This window comes from Melozone crissalis, unplaced genomic scaffold (genome assembly GCF_028551555.1).
Source record: "Melozone crissalis strain CALT ecotype California unplaced genomic scaffold, PUWL_Pcris_2 ptg000201l_1, whole genome shotgun sequence".
NCBI classification, from domain to species: Eukaryota; Metazoa; Chordata; class Aves; order Passeriformes; family Passerellidae; genus Melozone; species Melozone crissalis.
In genome coordinates, this window is record NW_026535965.1 from 206,841 (window position 1) to 216,008 (window position 9,168).

Genomic DNA, 9,168 nt, shown 5'->3' on the forward strand with positions numbered 1-9,168 from the left:
AAGACGATTCTGCCGCTCACAGTGCTCTGCGGTGTGCGCCTTCTGCCGAAAGAGGTCCGGGAGCGGTGCTTAGCTCTGCAGAGCACCGTACCTTCGTCTTTAGCCTCTCTTCTCGTCTACATCTTAGCAAAAAGCTTTTCCACTCTGTCTGGCAAGGAGAAACTGTGCCAGCCCAGAAAACATCTCCCATCGTGTTCTAGAGGCTGCACGGAGGTCTGCCGAGTGTTTTGCAAGAAGAGAAAGAAAGTTGTCCAAAACAGCTTGCAATCGAATGTTCATGTGAATAGAAAAGGCAGGAGAGTGCTCAGGTACTGTTTTCTCTCAGTTGGCAAGCTGCGCACACAATCGCAGTGTTGTACAGCTTGTTTCATCAGCTTTGCGAAGCTGCCGCTCTCTCCGGCTCCCGGAGACGAAGAAGCTGCTTATCGCGCAAAGACGATTCTGCCGCTCACAGTGCTCTGCGGTGTGCGCCTTCTGCCGAAAGAGGTCCGGGAGCGGTGCTTAGCTCTGCAGAGCACCGTACCTTCGTCTTTAGCCTCTCTTCTCGTCTACATCTTAGCAAAAAGCTTTTCCACTCTGTCTGGCAAGGAGAAACTGTGCCAGCACAAAAAACATCTCCCATCGTGTTCTAGAGGCTGCACGGAGGTCTGCGGAGTGTTTTGCAAGAAGAGAAAGAAAGTTGTCCAAAACAGCTTGCAATCGAATGTTCATGTGAATAGAAAAGGCAGGAGAGTGGTCAGGTACTGTTTTCTCTCAGTTGGCAAGCTGCGCACACAATCGCAGTGTTGTACAGCTTGTTTCATCACCTTTGCGAAGTTGCCGCTCTCTCCGGCTCCCGGAGACGAAGAAGCTGCTTCTTCGCGCAAAGACGATTCTGCCGCTCACAGTGCTCTGCGGTGTGCGCCTTCTGCCGAAAGAGGTCCGGGAGCGGTGCTTAGCTCTGCAGAGCACCGTACCTTCGTCTTTAGCCTCTCTTCTCGTCTACATCTTAGCAAAAAGCTTTTCCACTCTGTCTGGCAAGGAGAAACTGTGCCAGCCCAGAAAACATCTCCCATCGTGTTCTAGAGGCTGCACGGAGGTCTGCCGAGTGTTTTGCAAGAAGAGAAAGAAAGTTGTCCAAAACAGCTTGCAATCGAATGTTCATGTGAATAGAAAAGGCAGGAGAGTGGTCAGGTACTGTTTTCTCTCAGTTGGCACGCTGCGCACACAATCGCAGTGTTGTACAGCTTGTTTCATCACCTTTGCGAAGTTGCCGCTCTCTCCGGCTCCCGGAGACGAAGAAGCTGCTTCTTCGCGCAAAGACGATTCTGCCGCTCACAGTGCTCTGCGGTGTGCGCCTTCTGCCGAAAGACGCCCGGGAGCTGTGCTTAGCTCTGAGAAGCACCATACGTGCTTCTTTAGCCTCTCTTCTCGTCTACATCTTAGCAAAAAGCTTTTCCACTCTGTCTGGCAAGGAGAAACTGTGCCAGCACAGAAAACATCTCCCATCGTGTTCTAGAGGCTGCACGCAGGTCTGCCGAGTGTTTTGCAAGAAGAGAAAGAAAGTTGTCCAAAACAGCTTGCAATCGAATGTTCATGTGAATAGAAAAGGCAGGAGAGTGGTCAGGTACTGTTTTCTCTCAGTTGGCAAGCTGCGCACACAATCGCAGTGTTGTACAGCTTGTTTCATCACCTTTGCGAAGTTGCCGCTCTCTCCGGCTCCCGGAGACGAAGAAGCTGCTTCTTCGCGCAAAGACGATTCTGCCGCTCACAGTGCTCTGCTGTGTGCGCCTTCTGCCGAAAGAGGCCCGGGAGCGGTGCTTAGCTCTGCAGAGCACCGTACCTTCGTCTTTAGCCTCTCTTCTCGTCTACATCTTAGCAAAAAGCTTTTCCACTCTGTCTGGCAAGGAGAAACTGTGCCAGCCCAGAAAACATCTCCCATCGTGTTCTAGAGGCTGCACGGAGGTCTGCCGAGTGTTTTGCAAGAAGAGAAAGAAAGTTGTCCAAAACAGCTTGCAATCGAATGTTCATGTGAATAGAAAAGGCAGGAGAGTGGTCAGGTACTGTTTTCTCTCAGTTGGCACGCTGCGCACACAATCGCAGTGTTGTACAGCTTGTTTCATCACCTTTGCCAAGTTGCCGCTCTCTCCGGCTCCCGGAGACGAAGAAGCTGCTTCTTCGCGCAAAGACGATTCTGCCGCTCACAGTGCTCTGCTGTGTGCGCCTTCTGCCGAAAGAGGTCCGGGAGCGGTGCTTAGCTCTGCAGAGCACCGTACCTTCGTCTTTAGCCTCTCTTCTCGTCTACATCTTAGCAAAAAGCTTTTCCACTCTGTCTGGCAAGGAGAAACTGTGCCAGCCCAGAAAACATCTCCCATCGTGTTCTAGAGGCTGCACGGAGGTCTGCCGAGTGTTTTGCAAGAAGAGAAAGAAAGTTGTCCAAAACAGCTTGCAATCGAATGTTCATGTGAATAGAAAAGGCAGGAGAGTGGTCAGGTACTGTTTTCTCTCAGTTGGCACGCTGCGCACACAATCGCAGTGTTGTACAGCTTGTTTCATCACCTTTGCGAAGTTGCCGCTCTCTCCGGCTCCCGGAGACGAAGAAGCTGCTTCTTCGCGCAAAGACGATTCTGCCGCTCACAGTGCTCTGCTGTGTGCGCCTTCTGCCGAAAGAGGTCCGGGAGCGGTGCTTAGCTCTGCAGAGCACCGTACCTTCGTCTTTAGCCTCTCTTCTCGTCTACATCTTAGCAAAAAGCTTTTCCACTCTGTCTGGCAAGGAGAAACTGTGCCAGCACAGAAAACATCTCCCATCGTGTTCTAGAGGCTGCACGGAGGTCTGCCGAGTGTTTTGCAAGAAGAGAAAGAAAGTTGTCCAAAACAGCTTGCAATCGAATGTTCATGTGAATGGAAAAGGCAGGAGAGTGCTCAGGTACTGTTTTCTCTCAGTTGGCAAGCTGCGCACACAATCGCAGTGTTGTACAGCTTGTTTCATCACCTTTGCGAAGCTGCCGATCTCTCCGGCTCCCGGAGACGAAGAAGCTGCTTCTTCGCGCAAAGACGATTCTGCCGCTCACAGTGCTCTGCGGTGTGCGCCTTCTGCCGAAAGAGGTCCGGGAGCGGTGCTTAGCTCTGCAGAGCACCGTACCTTCGTCTTTAGCCTCTCTTCTCGTCTACATCTTAGCAAAAAGCTTTTCCACTCTGTCTGGCAAGGAGAAACTGTGCCAGCCCAGAAAACATCTCCCATCGTGTTCTAGAGGCTGCACGGAGGTCTGCCGAGTGTTTTGCAAGAAGAGAAAGAAAGTTGTCCAAAACAGCTTGCAATCGAATGTTCATGTGAATAGAAAAGGCAGGAGAGTGCTCAGGTACTGTTTTCTCTCAGTTGGCAAGCTGCGCACACAATCGCAGTGTTGTACAGCTTGTTTCATCAGCTTTGCGAAGCTGCCGCTCTCTCCGGCTCCCGGAGACGAAGAAGCTGCTTATCGCGCAAAGACGATTCTGCCGCTCACAGTGCTCTGCGGTGTGCGCCTTCTGCCGAAAGAGGTCCGGGAGCGGTGCTTAGCTCTGCAGAGCACCGTACCTTCGTCTTTAGCCTCTCTTCTCGTCTACATCTTAGCAAAAAGCTTTTCCACTCTGTCTGGCAAGGAGAAACTGTGCCAGCACAAAAAACATCTCCCATCGTGTTCTAGAGGCTGCACGGAGGTCTGCGGAGTGTTTTGCAAGAAGAGAAAGAAAGTTGTCCAAAACAGCTTGCAATCGAATGTTCATGTGAATAGAAAAGGCAGGAGAGTGGTCAGGTACTGTTTTCTCTCAGTTGGCAAGCTGCGCACACAATCGCAGTGTTGTACAGCTTGTTTCATCACCTTTGCGAAGTTGCCGCTCTCTCCGGCTCCCGGAGACGAAGAAGCTGCTTCTTCGCGCAAAGACGATTCTGCCGCTCACAGTGCTCTGCGGTGTGCGCCTTCTGCCGAAAGAGGTCCGGGAGCGGTGCTTAGCTCTGCAGAGCACCGTACCTTCGTCTTTAGCCTCTCTTCTCGTCTACATCTTAGCAAAAAGCTTTTCCACTCTGTCTGGCAAGGAGAAACTGTGCCAGCCCAGAAAACATCTCCCATCGTGTTCTAGAGGCTGCACGGAGGTCTGCCGAGTGTTTTGCAAGAAGAGAAAGAAAGTTGTCCAAAACAGCTTGCAATCGAATGTTCATGTGAATAGAAAAGGCAGGAGAGTGGTCAGGTACTGTTTTCTCTCAGTTGGCAGGCTGCGCACACAATCGCAGTGTTGTACAGCTTGTTTCATCACCTTTGCGAAGTTGCCGCTCTCTCCGGCTCCCGGAGACGAAGAAGCTGCTTCTTCGCGCAAAGACGATTCTGCCGCTCACAGTGCTCTGCGGTGTGCGCCTTCTGCCGAAAGACGCCCGGGAGCTGTGCTTAGCTCTGAGAAGCACCATACGTGCTTCTTTAGCCTCTCTTCTCGTCTACATCTTAGCAAAAAGCTTTTCCACTCTGTCTGGCAAGGAGAAACTGTGCCAGCACAGAAAACATCTCCCATCGTGTTCTAGAGGCTGCACGCAGGTCTGCCGAGTGTTTTGCAAGAAGAGAAAGAAAGTTGTCCAAAACAGCTTGCAATCGAATGTTCATGTGAATAGAAAAGGCAGGAGAGTGGTCAGGTACTGTTTTCTCTCAGTTGGCAAGCTGCGCACACAATCGCAGTGTTGTACAGCTTGTTTCATCACCTTTGCGAAGTTGCCGCTCTCTCCGGCTCCCGGAGACGAAGAAGCTGCTTCTTCGCGCAAAGACGATTCTGCCGCTCACAGTGCTCTGCTGTGTGCGCCTTCTGCCGAAAGAGGCCCGGGAGCGGTGCTTAGCTCTGCAGAGCACCGTACCTTCGTCTTTAGCCTCTCTTCTCGTCTACATCTTAGCAAAAAGCTTTTCCACTCTGTCTGGCAAGGAGAAACTGTGCCAGCCCAGAAAACATCTCCCATCGTGTTCTAGAGGCTGCACGGAGGTCTGCCGAGTGTTTTGCAAGAAGAGAAAGAAAGTTGTCCAAAACAGCTTGCAATCGAATGTTCATGTGAATAGAAAAGGCAGGAGAGTGGTCAGGTACTGTTTTCTCTCAGTTGGCACGCTGCGCACACAATCGCAGTGTTGTACAGCTTGTTTCATCACCTTTGCGAAGTTGCCGCTCTCTCCGGCTCCCGGAGACGAAGAAGCTGCTTCTTCGCGCAAAGACGATTCTGCCGCTCACAGTGCTCTGCTGTGTGCGCCTTCTGCCGAAAGAGGTCCGGGAGCGGTGCTTAGCTCTGCAGAGCACCGTACCTTCGTCTTTAGCCTCTCTTCTCGTCTACATCTTAGCAAAAAGCTTTTCCACTCTGTCTGGCAAGGAGAAACTGTGCCAGCACAGAAAACATCTCCCATCGTGTTCTAGAGGCTGCACGGAGGTCTGCCGAGTGTTTTGCAAGAAGAGAAAGAAAGTTGTCCAAAACAGCTTGCAATCGAATGTTCATGTGAATAGAAAAGGCAGGAGAGTGGTCAGGTACTGTTTTCTCTCAGTTGGCACGCTGCGCACACAATCGCAGTGTTGTACAGCTTGTTTCATCACCTTTGCGAAGTTGCCGCTCTCTCCGGCTCCCGGAGACGAAGAAGCTGCTTCTTCGCGCAAAGACGATTCTGCCGCTCACAGTGCTCTGCTGTGTGCGCCTTCTGCCGAAAGAGGTCCGGGAGCGGTGCTTAGCTCTGCAGAGCACCGTACCTTCGTCTTTAGCCTCTCTTCTCGTCTACATCTTAGCAAAAAGCTTTTCCACTCTGTCTGGCAAGGAGAAACTGTGCCAGCACAGAAAACATCTCCCATCGTGTTCTAGAGGCTGCACGGAGGTCTGCCGAGTGTTTTGCAAGAAGAGAAAGAAAGTTGTCCAAAACAGCTTCCAATCGAATGTTCATGTGAATAGAAAAGGCAGGAGAGTGGTCAGGTACTGTTTTCTCTCAGTTGGCAAGCTGCGAACACAATCGCAGTGTTGTACAGCTTGTTTCATCACCTTTGCGAAGTTGCCGCTCTCTCCGGCTCCCGGAGACGAAGAAGCTGCTTCTTCGCGCAAAGACGATTCTGCCGCTCACAGTGCTCTGCGGTGTGCGCCTTCTGCCGAAAGAGGTCCGGGAGCGGTGCTTAGCTCTGAGAAGCACCATACGTGCTTCTTTACCCTTTCTTCTCGTCTACATCTTAGCAAAAAGCTTTTCCACTCTGTCTGGCAAGGAGAAACTGTGCCAGCACAGAAAACATCTCCCATCGTGTTCTAGAGGCTGCACGGAGGTCTGCCGAGTGTTTTGCAAGAAGAGAAAGAAAGTTGTCCAAAACAGCTTGCAATCGAATGTTCATGTGAATAGAAAAGGCAGGAGAGTGGTCAGGTACTGTTTTCTCTCAGTTGGCAAGCTGCGCACACAATCGCAGTGTTGTACAGCTTGTTTCATCACCTTTGCCAAGTTGCCGCTCTCTCCGGCTCCCGGAGACGAAGAAGCTGCTTCTTCGCGCAAAGACGATTCTGCCGCTCACAGTGCTCTGCGGTGTGCGCCTTCTGCCGAAAGACGCCCGGGAGCGGTGCTTAGCTCTGCAGAGCACCGTACCTTCGTCTTTAGCCTCTCTTCTCGTCTACATCTTAGCAAAAAGCTTTTCCACTCTGTCTGGCAAGGAGAAACTGTGCCAGCACAGAAAACATCTCCCATCGTGTTCTAGAGGCTGCACGGAGGTCTGCCGAGTGTTTTGCAAGAAGAGAAAGAAAGTTGTCCAAAACAGCTTGCAATCGAATGTTCATGTGAATAGAAAAGGCAGGAGAGTGGTCAGGTACTGTTTTCTCTCAGTTGGCAGGCTGCGCACACAATCGCAGTGTTGTACAGCTTGTTTCATCACCTTTGCGAAGTTGCCGCTCTCTCCGGCTCCCGGAGACGAAGAAGCTGCTTCTTCGCGCAAAGACGATTCTGCCGCTCACAGTGCTCTGCGGTGTGCGCCTTCTGCCGAAAGACGCCCGGGAGCTGTGCTTAGCTCTGAGAAGCACCATACGTGCTTCTTTAGCCTCTCTTCTCGTCTACATCTTAGCAAAAAGCTTTTCCACTCTGTCTGGCAAGGAGAAACTGTGCCAGCACAGAAAACATCTCCCATCGTGTTCTAGAGGCTGCACGCAGGTCTGCCGAGTGTTTTGCAAGAAGAGAAAGAAAGTTGTCCAAAACAGCTTGCAATCGAATGTTCATGTGAATAGAAAAGGCAGGAGAGTGGTCAGGTACTGTTTTCTCTCAGTTGGCAAGCTGCGCACACAATCGCAGTGTTGTACAGCTTGTTTCATCACCTTTGCGAAGTTGCCGCTCTCTCCGGCTCCCGGAGACGAAGAAGCTGCTTCTTCGCGCAAAGACGATTCTGCCGCTCACAGTGCTCTGCTGTGTGCGCCTTCTGCCGAAAGAGGCCCGGGAGCGGTGCTTAGCTCTGCAGAGCACCGTACCTTCGTCTTTAGCCTCTCTTCTCGTCTACATCTTAGCAAAAAGCTTTTCCACTCTGTCTGGCAAGGAGAAACTGTGCCAGCCCAGAAAACATCTCCCATCGTGTTCTAGAGGCTGCACGGAGGTCTGCCGAGTGTTTTGCAAGAAGAGAAAGAAAGTTGTCCAAAACAGCTTGCAATCGAATGTTCATGTGAATAGAAAAGGCAGGAGAGTGGTCAGGTACTGTTTTCTCTCAGTTGGCACGCTGCGCACACAATCGCAGTGTTGTACAGCTTGTTTCATCACCTTTGCGAAGTTGCCGCTCTCTCCGGCTCCCGGAGACGAAGAAGCTGCTTCTTCGCGCAAAGACGATTCTGCCGCTCACAGTGCTCTGCTGTGTGCGCCTTCTGCCGAAAGAGGTCCGGGAGCGGTGCTTAGCTCTGCAGAGCACCGTACCTTCGTCTTTAGCCTCTCTTCTCGTCTACATCTTAGCAAAAAGCTTTTCCACTCTGTCTGGCAAGGAGAAACTGTGCCAGCCCAGAAAACATCTCCCATCGTGTTCTAGAGGCTGCACGGAGGTCTGCCGAGTGTTTTGCAAGAAGAGAAAGAAAGTTGTCCAAAACAGCTTGCAATCGAATGTTCATGTGAATAGAAAAGGCAGGAGAGTGGTCAGGTACTGTTTTCTCTCAGTTGGCACGCTGCGCACACAATCGCAGTGTTGTACAGCTTGTTTCATCACCTTTGCGAAGTTGCCGCTCTCTCCGGCTCCCGGAGACAAAGAAGCTGCTTCTTCGCGCAAAGACGATTCTGCCGCTCACAGTGCTCTGCTGTGTGCGCCTTCTGCCGAAAGAGGTCCGGGAGCGGTGCTTAGCTCTGCAGAGCACCGTACCTTCGTCTTTAGCCTCTCTTCTCGTCTACATCTTAGCAAAAAGCTTTTCCACTCTGTCTGGCAAGGAGAAACTGTGCCAGCACAGAAAACATCTCCCATCGTGTTCTAGAGGCTGCACGGAGGTCTGCCGAGTGTTTTGCAAGAAGAGAAAGAAAGTTGTCCAAAACAGCTTCCAATCGAATGTTCATGTGAATAGAAAAGGCAGGAGAGTGGTCAGGTACTGTTTTCTCTCAGTTGGCAAGCTGCGAACACAATCGCAGTGTTGTACAGCTTGTTTCATCACCTTTGCGAAGTTGCCGCTCTCTCCGGCTCCCGGAGACGAAGAAGCTGCTTCTTCGCGCAAAGACGATTCTGCCGCTCACAGTGCTCTGCGGTGTGCGCCTTCTGCCGAAAGAGGTCCGGGAGCGGTGCTTAGCTCTGAGAAGCACCATACGTGCTTCTTTACCCTTTCTTCTCGTCTACATCTTAGCAAAAAGCTTTTCCACTCTGTCTGGCAAGGAGAAACTGTGCCAGCACAGAAAACATCTCCCATCGTGTTCTAGAGGCTGCACGGAGGTCTGCCGAGTGTTTTGCAAGAAGAGAAAGAAAGTTGTCCAAAACAGCTTGCAATCGAATGTTCATGTGAATAGAAAAGGCAGGAGAGTGGTCAGGTACTGTTTTCTCTCAGTTGGCAAGCTGCGCACACAATCGCAGTGTTGTACAGCTTGTTTCATCACCTTTGCCAAGTTGCCGCTCTCTCCGGCTCCCGGAGACGAAGAAGCTGCTTCTTCGCGCAAAGACGATTCTGCCGCTCACAGTGCTCTGCGGTGTGCGCCTTCTGCCGAAAGACGCCCGGGAGCGGTGCTTAGCTCT